A 13,083-nucleotide genomic window follows, 5' to 3' on the forward strand; every position below is an offset into this window, starting at 1 on the left:
ACTGACTGATTATAATGAATACACAGTTGACATTAGCAGAGACAAAAAGTTACATGAATGCAGCGTTGCCTTTAACAGTTCCCCTCGTCCTTGAGAATTTTCTCAGAGAAAAAAGGCATTCTTTTGTTTGATCTAGAGGGCAGTGAAAGCAAAGGTTTCTCTGGAGGTCGAAAGCACTGCACCCTCCAGAAAGAGCATAAAAACATCTCTGAGTCACACAGGAGTATTTTTACAACAGAGACTGTGGAAATGCAAAGGGGGCATTACTTAAGGTTTCGTACATAAGCGCTGGCACAGGTTCAACCCTGGTGCAGCAGAGCACAGCAGAAGGCTGCAACCTGAAGCTACCTTGCAGTGTTAAACGTGGCAGCTTAGGGTTTTAAATTCATTAAAGATTCTCTTTCTTTCTTTCTTTTTTTTTTTCTTCTTGCATGCTTGCCCCAACCTTGTCGCCACATGTCCCTCCCACCATGACAGAGGCCTCCTCTCTTCAGTCTCTAATCCCGGCCCTGCTTTATCCTGGTACTTGCACAAAAGTATTCGGCCCTGGGGAGCAGCGGGGGAACCCGGCTGCACAGCGCTTTCTCCATCCCCCCAGCCGCTGCACTGGCCAGCTGCGGAGAGGGGAGCAGCCTGCCTTTCTGCCGGCTGGTAGAGCTGCTCATGGCCGCTGCACACCAGGAAACTTTGGAAGGAAGGTTCCTCACGTCATGGGCCCCTGCCTATCAGATATAAACCAGCCATAACATTTTAGTGCAACACATTGTGCTAGAGAATTAGAGCCCTTTATAAACACTTTCAAAAACTTGTGCTTACCGTGTGATATGGCACTGGCAACAACAGAACACAACATTAATTGTGCATGTTTCTGCAGCTGCTAAAGCAATTTGTTAGATAAACTTATATAAATAGAAAGTGGTCTCCAAGTGCAACAAATATGAGATGTTTAACCACTTATAAATGACCATCAGTCTTTAGTTTTTAACTTTGTATTAGTCAATGTCTGCAGTCCTTACTTCACATTTATTCAGCCAATATTCCCAGCACATATGAACCAAGTCAATGGGAATTTTGTTTGAATTAAAAAAAAAAAAAGATAAAAGAAAGAATAATTTGGCTCCCAGGACCCCAATGTATTGTGTTACAGTAAGTCTGTGGAGCTAGGCAGCAACATCTGAGCAGCTGAGACAGCTAAGTGTATTAGTAAGATCAATCAGAGTAACATATGGGATATGTTACTTTGATAAGTACTGAGACTTCACAAATGCAGAAATGATTAATTATCACAAAGGAGGAAGAGTAGGAAGATTCCTTGACTTACAAATGCAGAATCTAATGGGTGTTTTGGGAACACAGGGTGTTGGCTTGTTTTGGCTTTTGTTGGCTTGAGTGTTCAGCTTGTTTTGCAAGTTACTGGGTATGTCAGGCTCTTCTGATTCTCTGCTGAATAGGCCTGTCTTTCTGTTCAAAATACAAGAAAGCCTGCAAAGACTTTATCAGAGCATAAACACTCTCAAGGCAATTAGTTCCAGGTGAGCTTGCAATTTTCTTTTCAAGTTTGCAACTGGTTTTGTTGTCTCTTGTCTTTAAAAAAAAAAAAAAAATCAGAAAGCAAACTCAGCATCTGAGAAATATCAAAAAAAACATTATTTAACACAGCATTTGAGAAATATCCAAAAAACACCTCCTAGGGAGCACTCTCCTGCCTTTAAGGGTACCAGGAGTTAAAGAACAGCAATAGTGCATGTGCTGACTGCTAACATGCATAAATACATCATCCCTCTCATATCTGCTACTTAAAACAACAATATTCATCCTTTAGCCTCAAGGCACAAATTCTTAAAGCCCCTGTGCAAGGGTGGGCAATAACACCCATGAGTGGAGGTTCCCCTAGAAACAAAAGCAAACAGTTTCCCCTCCCTCCTGCTTTGCTGGACCAGCCCCACCCTGAACATGCCTGTGACCACTGCTAGCAGTGGACAGTGTGATTACCTGATCCACGCGTTTGCTTGGGGACGATTTGTCTAGTAGCAGCCATTAATTCTGTAAATGGTTTTAAATGTTGCTTTCAGTGTAATGGAAAACGAATTATAACTAGAAAAGAGACCAGGAATTTGCTAGGGTTTTTTGGTCCCTCCTCATGATGTTTCCAGAGTCTGTACTGGACAATGGCATGTAAGAGAGGAATCGTGAATCGTACCCTTTGCTTCCCTTCCTTTTTGGGTTTGGCTTTTTCCAATGTGTTAAATTGTCTCTTGGTAGGCTCAGATGCCAGATTTTATGGGCCTAAGAGCTTTCCCCTTTTGACTTAAGTTTCAAGGATTTACTTTAAAACCTCATCAGGTGCAGAAAACCAAATGATGTAACACAGAAAGTAGAAATACTAGAAACCTCTGAGAAACATGAAGACTGTGGTTTTAGACAGAGGATGAACTAACCAGCTCAGATAGAATAACATCCACCATCAGCTTTCTGCCATCTGTAATGTGAAACACTGAAGTAAAATTAAACTAACCTTGCTGAGTGGACACTTACTCTGTGGTTGAGTGAGAGATCTAGGTCATAATCAGGGCTCTCAATCTTGCCTTTTTCCTTCCTCTGACAAATTAAATTCCCTGCTTGTGGTCTTTTATTGCAAGTCTCTCTTCTCTCTATTCCCTAAAGTCTCTCGTGAAGGTCCTAGGCTAGGTATAAAGTCAGCCTTGCTACTCAGAGAGAAACAAATGTCTATTTTAAAAAATATAATGAAAAAAAGGCTTGACATCTGAAAAATACCATCTTCTTGCAATTTTTCCTATCCTCTCTTTAGAAATGCCATCTCTGCTCATCTTATCCTATACACTTTGGAGTTTACTTCCACTTACTGCTGGGAAAAGGACCTGATATATTAATAATTTCTCAAAAAGCAGGCAAGCAATGGACATTCTGCAACTCTTTGGGAATTAATGATTCTCCTCTGATCTGTCTTTCAAGTACTCATCCTGAATGAAAAAACTACTATATGTACTGCAACTTGAAGCTGCTTGGCATACATGTTTAAAGGTACAAGCAATATGAAAACAGCCAAAGCATAATTAGCACCTGACATGACACACTGTGCTCTTTGAATTGGGTTCAGTTTGTTCCAAGTTCATTCAAATAAGTGTAAATGGAGAAAAAACTTCAGGCTCAGTTTTCTCTCATGCTATCTCTCTCCTTTTATAGTAATGTCTAAGAGCAAATTGTAAGTTATTCTTACCGGTCTTTCCACTTTGTGACTCACGCCTGCCTAGCCCTAGATATAGGTGGTTGTTCTTTCTTTCTACTTTATATGGTACCTGTGCCTCATCAGGACAGACGCGTGTTATTGATTTCACCTAAAGCTCCTTATCTTTTGGGCATGTAGTCACAGTCAACATACTATGTCAGGCTTTGGATTTGAGCAGCTTGACTTTAGGGTAAGGTGAGTCTAGGACAGGCCTACTTCTATCAGTATTCTTTTAAAGAATTGGTAAACCTTTGTTTTAAATAAAAGCTTTTCCACTCATTTAATGTTACTGTTTAATTAAAAAAGCAGTCATCTATAACAGCATGAAACAGGTTTATATCCCGAAAGCTCTCACCAAACAGTTTAAAGTTGAAGGGCTGGTACTTGTCCCGTCTTGCCTTTACAGCTACTGCACAGCGTAATCCAGTGCTGCCCATCAGATCTGAACACAGGGAACAGCAGTTGTCTGACTGTGAATCACTTCTCACCTCAATTAATACAAATATTGAGTTTGCACAAAGTTGACAGTTTGAGACATGCCCAAATTTTCTTTGTAACTAGCACTTAATGACTGATACCCGACACTTGGACCTGACACTGAGAGTGAAGTCAACAGTTTAGCACTTTGTTTTGTAAGAGTGATTGGAGGCTCAGCAGAAGGATTCAGTGTTTTTTGTAGAAGTTTTGGAAGTAACGTTTCTGTAGATGGAAAGGCTCACATTGCTTATAACAGCTCTTAGAGATGCTCCTTAACTTTCTGAAGTGAATTGTCTTTCCTTTGACTCTACCTCAATCATGTTTGCCTCCTGCAAAGATTTTCATGAATTCATGGACTACAAGAAATGTTCCCTAGAACAACGGATGCTAAAGCTAGATCTGCAGAGTACGAGAGCAAAGCCAAATCTGGGTATGAAGTCGTGTATTTGTACCAGCAGGATCTGATTCTAAGAGTTGATCTATCCAACAAAGAAAAGAAACTTATAATGTTACTCGTGTAACAAAATACAACAAAATATCTCATTTCATTTAACATGCAAATAACCTGCAGTCTGGGAGATGGCGAATCCAGCAGAGAAACTGGGGACCAGTTTAAAAAGAACCCTGACAAAACCCATTCCAGACATTGCCCAATTCTGACTCTAGATAATTAGCTAAAATCTGTCAAAGGCTGATCCTAGTCACTGAAAGGCACAGTTGTCTAAGAGCATCTTGCCAGTCTTTCTAAAACGCTGTGGTGATCTCATTTTATTTCCTAGACAGTGGACAAGTGTCAGCAGGAAAATTACTTCCAGCATTATCCGTAGTTAGTAACCTCACCTTCTGTCCAGGGTCTTAATCAGCAAAGATACTAAAGTGCTTCATGATCCTTATTAAGGGGGTTCTTCTGGGCTAAGATTTGTTGACAAGGACAGGAAAGAAAGCTTTTAGCTTGGTTGTCTGAATCTACAGGAGGAATACAGTTTTTAGTAAGAGAAACTGGTTAGTGATGGTACATTTTCCAGAACAGACATAGGCAGCTTTAATACCTCTAATTTAAGGTTCACCACTCAAATTAGTGTTAGAAAATTGAATTGATCGATCTGATTCCCAACAATCCCAAATATCCACAGTTCTTGCTCCCTTCCTAGGAGCAGAGAATAGTCAGTGGGTCTGGAAATCAGACTACATCACTCTGGGTATAAACAAACATTTGTATTTGTGCTCATATTGCTTATAATATGTAATACTGGGGAAAATTCTGATTCAAACCATTATCTGTAACCAAAACTAATGGATATATGTGTATGTGAAAGAGACAGAAAGAGAGAAAAGCCATTTATGTGTGCTAGGCAACGTTATACTAAAGAATTAACAATATTAGATATTCTACTATTGCATTCTATTTCATGATCATAATAAATACAGGTATAAGTGCCTTATTGATATAATAATACATCACAAACCAGCCTATTTTGCCTGTCACATTTTTGTGATTGTAGCTTTATGCATAAATGAGTATTGAATGCTGGTAGTCAGATATGAACTCCAAGAATCAGTCATTAGAGAAACAGAAACACAGTCTTGCCATGAGAGAGCAGTTGCAGAGTCCAGCTGATTGATCAGAGGCCATGTGGTAACCTGACCTTCTCTAAGTCTGTAAATACAAATAGCATCTGCTGGTGGAAGCCACCTTAATGAGGCTGAGTAGAGGCCAGATAAAGCTGGATATGTAGAAATAAAATGAAGATTTCTGACAGTGAAGCTAATTAGCCTTTGGAGCAACGTAGGAAGCAATGTAGTGGAATCTTTTTTTCTCAGAAGGAGAAGTAAACGCTTTTTAGAGCTAGATAAGACATCTTTCTAATGTATATATTTAGAAAAATCAGAATGATGGGGCTTAATGAGACACCCAAGGAGGAAATTCTGTAGCCTGTGCTATATATGAGGTCCAAGTAAAGGGTCACATCATGTCATCTAGGTTATTGCCAGCTTCTGAGATTTTACCATGATTCTCACAGTACTGAATATTTCACACGAAAAGCCAAGGCCCAAATGTAAATCATTATTTTACAGTCTCATCTTTCTTATTTCTTTTCTTCTTAAATGTCCACTTCTTGCCTTCATGCATAGAATCCCAGAATTCTTGAAATGAGGAGCGGAAAGTAACTTCAGCAGGTTATTCCACAATGCAGTGCAGCAGGACTAAGCACAGCCTGTTTGATGCATACCAGATGTTTGTCTAATCTGTTCTTAAAAACCTCCTATAAAGGAGATCTCCATGTTTCTGAAAAGCCTGTTCTGATGCTATGCTATTAGAATATTTTTCCTAAAATTTAATTAAATAAAATTCAGTTGTGCCCTACCTTTTGTAGAGAAGGGGAAAAAGTTGATTTCTGCCTTCTTTAAATAATTTTTACATATATGCAAAGTGTTATCATCTTCTTTCTGTCTCTGCTTCCTAGACTAAACAATCCCAGTTCTCTTAGCCTTTCTCAGAGGTTCATGTTTTCTGAACCTCTTATCATTTTGCTGCAGTTCTCTAGCTTGTTTCCAATTTGTCTACAGTTATCTTAAAATGTAGTGCCCAAAACTGGATACACTACTTCAGCTGAGGCTGCACCAGTGCCAAGTAGAGCAGAATAATCACCTCTCTTGTCTTATATGCAGCATTCCTGCTAATACATCTCGAAGTGACATTTGTCTTTTTTTGCAAGAGCATCACATTGTTTTCAAGAGAGACTTGAAAATGTGACCCACTGAAGTTTCAGAATTCAAAGGACAAATAAAAAGAGTGGAAAAGGGTTATTTTTTAGTCACTTGCACAAAATGTGACCTGGCTCGATATATATAAATGTCTTGTGTTGGCAGTCCTGACTTAAAATCAATGAACCTCTATAGCCCAGCCTCATTCAATTTGCATCAATGAATGGGAAACCCCTGGCAAATTACAGATTTTTGAGGAGTGAGATATAAATGAGCGAACACTGTAAAGAACAATGAATCACAGAACACGCTTTGATCACTTATCTGCAAAATGGTACTAATTCTGTACTAGCAGCTGAATTGCATGAAGTCTTAGTGAGGAAACCCTGCTGCAATGCTAAGAAACTGGGAAAACCTTTTAGGACTTGGGGAAGGGGGACAGGATGTGCAATTTGTACAGCATGCCAATTAATGGTATGCAAATATGGAAGGTTCTAATGTAACTGTCTTTATAAATTTACTAGTTGTTTTTCAATCTGTGGCCCTGGTAGCCATGGCTTTCAGCAAACTGTATTTTTATGCATTTCCAAGGCCAATGCATCTTGCTCAATTACATCAGTCACCTCATGTACTCCTGTAACTGAGTTCAACACATTCTAGCAATGACTTGTCACCTTAGCAAATTTAGAAAGACCTGATTTGCAGAATATAGGATGTTAAATACAGCTTGCATGGTAAAGAGACTGTCAGTTGTTCAGAGATTATTTAAAAATATTTATCTGTGTTTGATGATTTATAAACCCAGTGCAACTCAACTTTCTTTCAACAATAGATAGCAGCAGAAAGACTCTCCTCAGCACCACTTCCCAGGACCTGGACAATCTGGGAAAATACTTATTTTTGACCACTTGCCTATTTAAAGTGTAAGTCTAATTGATTTTACAAGGGAGAAAGAAAGAGTGAACGTGTCATTGTGTTTCAGAACCTGTATCAGGAGTTTGGCCAGGACCGTCACGGGTAATTTGCTTGTTAGCTTGATGCGAGACCTCACGAGTGTTACGGTACGTGTATAGGATGTCTGGAGTGTCTAATGATCCACAGTCAAGAGGGAGTGTACATGTTAGGAAGAGAAGCAGGAGGACAGGATATAATTCTTCTAACAGTAATCCATTACGTTTCAGGGGAGGTCAAAAGGCAGATTTGGTTCTGTGCCTGTACATCTCTCCTCCTGACATAAGAGAGCCACTACTTGAACCAAAGTGTTTGTATTAAACTGCTATCTTGTGGCAATGCGGCTGGGGTAGACACCTAGAGCTAAGTCACAGAGAATACATGGCAAAAGACAGTTCCTCTCACAGGGCAAATAACAGTCTGAATAAAGACGCAGAAAAAGGAAGTACTGTCATAATGTACAGCTGAGGATACCAGGTTCACTGAAGAGATGCATCTTCCCCAACATCGCACAGGTCTCCAGCAGAACCCAGCTCATATCCTTTCCAATGCAGAGCTTTTGGTTAGTCCTCATTACATGGTCAGCTAGCACTGTATAAATAGAATTATTCTCCCAAAAGTCAGCCTTATCCATCACTGGGATTGTCTCATGATATCTGTGAACTGTGAAGAAACATTCTCGTTCATATTATTTCATACATTATTTCATATAACATTGCCATGGAGCAGGCAAGTAAAAGCAAACCTTGTGAGGACTGAAACTTTCTTCCACCCCTTGTGCTGCAAACTGTCCTAAGAAATGATAACACACCTCAGAGATATTGTGGACCAGCACTTTTTCACTTGTCCCTGAGCACATCTCTGTGCTCATCACTCTGTGCTCAGAACATAGAAACAAGAATTGAAATGGGAATCCTGATAGCTGATTGAAATAAATTTTCTGTATCTCGCGTTTTGGCTTAGAAGTATGAAACACCAGATCTGGGGAAATATATGGCAGGTCCCTAGGGCATGTTAGTAAACTATGGCTTGTTATTATTTAGTGTTTATCACATATTAGTGAACTACTGCTGAGCAAACAAGCAGGAAGATGCAGGCAAGCAGTTCATGGGAGAGGAGTAAGACACAGAGCTGGGAGAGTAAAGGGCAATGGATGGGAGAACTGATAGAGTGGATGTCTCACAGCAGGGTTCATGTGCTGTGTTTAAGGAATATCAGAGTAAGGCATATTCACTGGAAACTCAAGTCTGTAAGACAACTAAAGAAGCCCAAATGTACCTTGATGATAATAATATTGAAATGTCTCCTGGAAGGGCTTGTGGTTTACACAACCGTGAGTGAGATTATCTTCTCTGAGTGAGAAAAAGAAAATTGTTCAGCATGGAATTTTTAGTTAGTCTGCATAAAGACTGGCCCACGTGTTTCTCCAGCTCTGGTGCACTGGGTAGGACGTACAAAACTTCAGTAAAATGCCTGTTTCAGGAGCACAACAGTCAGTGTGACATGACCTTGCCACATAGCACTTGGCTCAGGAGCAGTGAGACTGTGTCTTACAGAGTGTTATGTTTCCTTGTTTACAGATATCTTTGTGTCATGAAAAAAACTGTAGAATGAATTTTACACATTTTCCCCTTTCTCTTTCTCTATCCTCTTAAATAAATTCATTTTTTTCACAAGGGAAGTTCATGGGAGTTAAAGACTCAGGCTCCAACCTTCTCAATTAAGCAGTAGTAAGAAGATCAGAAAGAGAGTTTCTCTTTCTTCACCCTCTCTCTTTTTTCATACCAATAAAAAGTCTTCTTGCCCTCCTTAGACATCTTTACCTTATGTACAATACTATCATTTGGCATGAATTCAGTAAAAACTTAAAGTCATCACTGTCTACCCTCCACTTCAACTGTAATCTTATTTAAAAATCCCTGTATGTCCAAAGATTTAAGAATGAGGACCAATTTTGGAGACAGGTGAATTTATGCCAGGTAAATTTAATTTAATTTAATTGGGAGATTTTTTGCAGGATGATTTTCTGTGGCAGGTATGTGTTCTTTTAAATTTTGCTCTGATAAATGAGAGAGGCCAGGGCAAAGGATCAAGCACTGCCCTGAAGTCATCTTTGCAGTTTAGTCATTAGCACATTCCCTGCTATGCTTTTGACCCATATCAGATAGCTCAGATGACTTTCGGATCTCACCTAAAAGATCTGCACTGAGTTCTTCCAAAATAAGCCTTGAGATCAACGGGGATTTACTGGAGTCAGTCACGGTATTGCTGTGTTTGTATTAGTTAAATTGCATCACAGAAGGAGGAGAGAATAGCCCCCCCTTTTGGGAAATGCCCTGGAGAGGCTACACGTCAGTCTGTCATCCTTCCAGATGGACCAGAAGAAAAAGGAAAGTGGCAAAATTTCCTTAATGGGTAGATATCCATCGTGGGCTTTTTTCTTTTAACCGAACCAGTTTTAGGAGACAGAACTTTGAACCTCAACTTCTAGTGCTGTGATGAATACCATCCAATAGCCAGGCATGTTTATGCAATTTGCAACATGTTTATTTCTTGACTTAAAGTCATATCTAGGATCATTTCCGAATTGGCCCCAGCACTTGCAGGTGGGCTACTGACTGCTGACTAGGCAAAATGCAGAGTGAGAATTGCAGCTGGCACCTCAGGTGAAAGAGCCAAAGGATCTATGAGAAACGCTTTGAATCTTGCCTCCCAGTGTTGCTGACTTCTGGAGGCGCTGTGTGCACACTGGAAGCCAGATAACGAGGCATCATGACTTGGTTCACGAAACCAGTAAAGGAAGGGAGTGGGTTTCTGCTTGGTAGCTAGTAGCTTGTGTATCTAGTGGTAAGAAGATCATTTTAAAACCTTTTGAAGAAGGATAAGTGAAATAGAAGTGTCACTAGTTATGGTAGGAAGTTTCAGCCTTCTGCTTACAAGAGACAGTTTAATTTAAGGTCCACAAACCTTTCTTGCCAAATACCCCCACTAACAGCGGCAGCAGACACCATCATGGGCAGTAGTAGCTCTTGGCTCTGTGCCGAGCTGTGTCCTGTCTCACTGAGATGTGAATATCGTTGTTTGGGAATCCCTGACCCAGCAGTCTTATTGCAGACCTTGGAGAACGGCTCTTCCGAAATCCAATCCTGTTTGTTATCACCACACAGCAGTAGTTGCACCTCAGAGACTGTGCCTCCCTTGGAAAATTACTCAGCCACTGTAACTCTCTCCCTCAGTTTCCCCATTGTAATAATGAAGGAAATTACACCGCGAATTACACCCAGCAGATCTTGACATACAAGGTATGTATTTACACTATTTTGAGCACCTGCATCCTTCTTGCACCTGGCCTGACCTATTTATTTGTCTCTTCTCCTTCTTTCTGGCTACCTTTTTTGGCTTGCAAATTCCTGAGTCAGGAACTGTCTTTCTCTGCGTAGCATCTCATAAAACTGGGCCCTGCCCTGGGCTCTTGGTTCTGTACCAGCGCAAACGCTGAACAGCAGTAAACGCTCTGAGGATTAAAGGGTTAGCACTCCTGAGTCTTTTAGAGGAGGACATGTGGGTTTTTTGAAGCAAAGGGAATGTAAAATACCAATGAATCAGAGTCAGTCGTGTTTTATGCTCCCATGGCCTACGTGTAAAGGGCTCTCCGAGGTGCAAGGCAGCAGAAGGCCTGGCCTGAAGCCTGTTCACCGTCATCCACGTGTATGGTAGAAGTGAGCCTGGATTCTACAGCGCAAAGTTACTTCAAGGTGGGGAAAAGCAACCACAGACATAGTATGTTTAAAAGCAGGCAAGTCAGTGAGCTGCTGCATTAACTCTTTCAAATGGGGTTTCCTGGAGGGACTCCTGAGCATTGCCCTTAAGCACAGGACTTGAATTTTTGCCAACTTTATTTGAGGAGGAGGAAGGATAGGAGGAATGTTTTCTTGAGAGGAAACCCCCACCACCACCCTATTAAAGCTTTCTGTTGCCAGGGAAGTGCAGGGAAAATTCAGGAAAACTCCTTTTTATGTTCTTTATGATGTTTACTCTGCTGCACGGTGCCAAGAGAAGGATGGGAAAGGCTACAGCACGATGCACGGCTGCGAAAGCTGTGTGTACTCAGTAGGGTGACAGAAATGGTGTGTTTCTCTTTGCCCTCTGCCGAGCGCTGCGGGGAAAATCTGGCCTAAATAACAAGACGAGAAGCCGTGAGAGGGACTGCTGGGCCGTCAGCCGTCCCCGGGGCCGAGCCCGCGGCTCCGACGGGAAGTACACAGCGGATGTTTAATGAAAGGGCTGCTGCAGCTTATCTCCCTGTGCAGGGGACTGCTTTGTGAACTCGCTTGCTTTGAAAGATGTGTGGCCCACTACGCTGGTATTGTTGGCTCCGACTTTAAGCACAGCCGCATGATTCATAGAGGGGCTGCGTGATACGTTTGCCAAGGAAAGCTTCCCCCTTTCCCTCCAAAGTTAGGAATAAACTTAGCAGAAGGCCATCGGGGTCATAAGATCTGCCTGTTACTGCATTTTACAGGAAGGAAGATACGTTGTCTTAAGATCAGTTTATCAGCTGACTTTCCTGTGAAGAAGACAGAGGCTATTTTCCTGCGTGTCGCCACCCCCGTAATTCCCAAACGAACGCGCTCTGTTTGCATCTCCTGTCCGCTCAGCTGTGCGCGTCCTGAAACAGGCCAGCATTAAGCAAACAAATAAAAAAGCCATTGAGAGGCCGTTCAGAACCGGCATCTCTTATCGAACTGCCCGAGGAGAGGAGAGGGGATAAATCTCCCCCTCGGGGCCGCCTGTCACCTCGGCCGGCCGGCGAACAATCGGAGCCGTTGTGGGAGACCGGCTGCCGCGGCGGCTGCGCCCAGGGCGACCCGCCAGGCGCCGAGAGCCGCCTCGGCTTCGCCGCGTTTCGAGGCGCCTTCTTCTCGGTTTGCTGCTTCGGAAACCCCCAAGCGCTGCGGTTCGTCAGGGCCCGGCGGCCGGCCAGCGGCTTTGGTTTTTACCGCCCGGTTCCTCCGCGCGTTTTCGGATCAGCTCTGCTCTTCCCGCGCAAGCGGCCAGCCCCTGCGCCGGGAGGGCTTGTCTGCTTCGCCTCTCCGCTCGCGGCACAGACACACATTTCGGTGATCAGGAAGCTGCAGATGCTACAGATGCACTAAGGCAGCGCTTATTAGCTAATGAGCCTTAATCTCTGCAGGATTGCACCTATTGAATAATGCCATTCATCGATAAATAGGAGGAGGGAATCGTCCTGGCTTCTGAAGTATTTACAGCGGCAGTTTTAATTGATTATGTTCTCTTTTTATGCATCCGGAAAGCTAAACTAACCCTCCAGTGCTCTTTGCATCTTATTATGCTAGCAAGAAACAGCAGTCACCAGCAAAAAAAAAAAAAAATGCTGGTTTTTAAATAACCCTGTTTGCTGGGCTGCGTACAGACCTGCACTGCGTAGGGAAATAGTCACTAATCTTTGGTATCTTTGGTATCCTTGAATTTTTGTGACACTCATCTGGTTAGATTTTTCACCTGTTCTTGCATTTCTTTGCATTTCTTTCATCTACACAGAAAACCTTTGGCTTCTAATGCTCAGAATCTTTGGATTCCAGTGATAATCCAGAGGGAATAAAAGGCTGAAAACTGGGTCAGTACAGACCCAATCCCATTCTCAAAGAAGCCAGTAAGAATATGGTTTTGAGGCAAGCAGG

This window comes from Rhea pennata, chromosome Z (genome assembly GCF_028389875.1).
Source record: "Rhea pennata isolate bPtePen1 chromosome Z, bPtePen1.pri, whole genome shotgun sequence".
Taxonomy (NCBI): domain Eukaryota; kingdom Metazoa; phylum Chordata; class Aves; order Rheiformes; family Rheidae; genus Rhea; species Rhea pennata.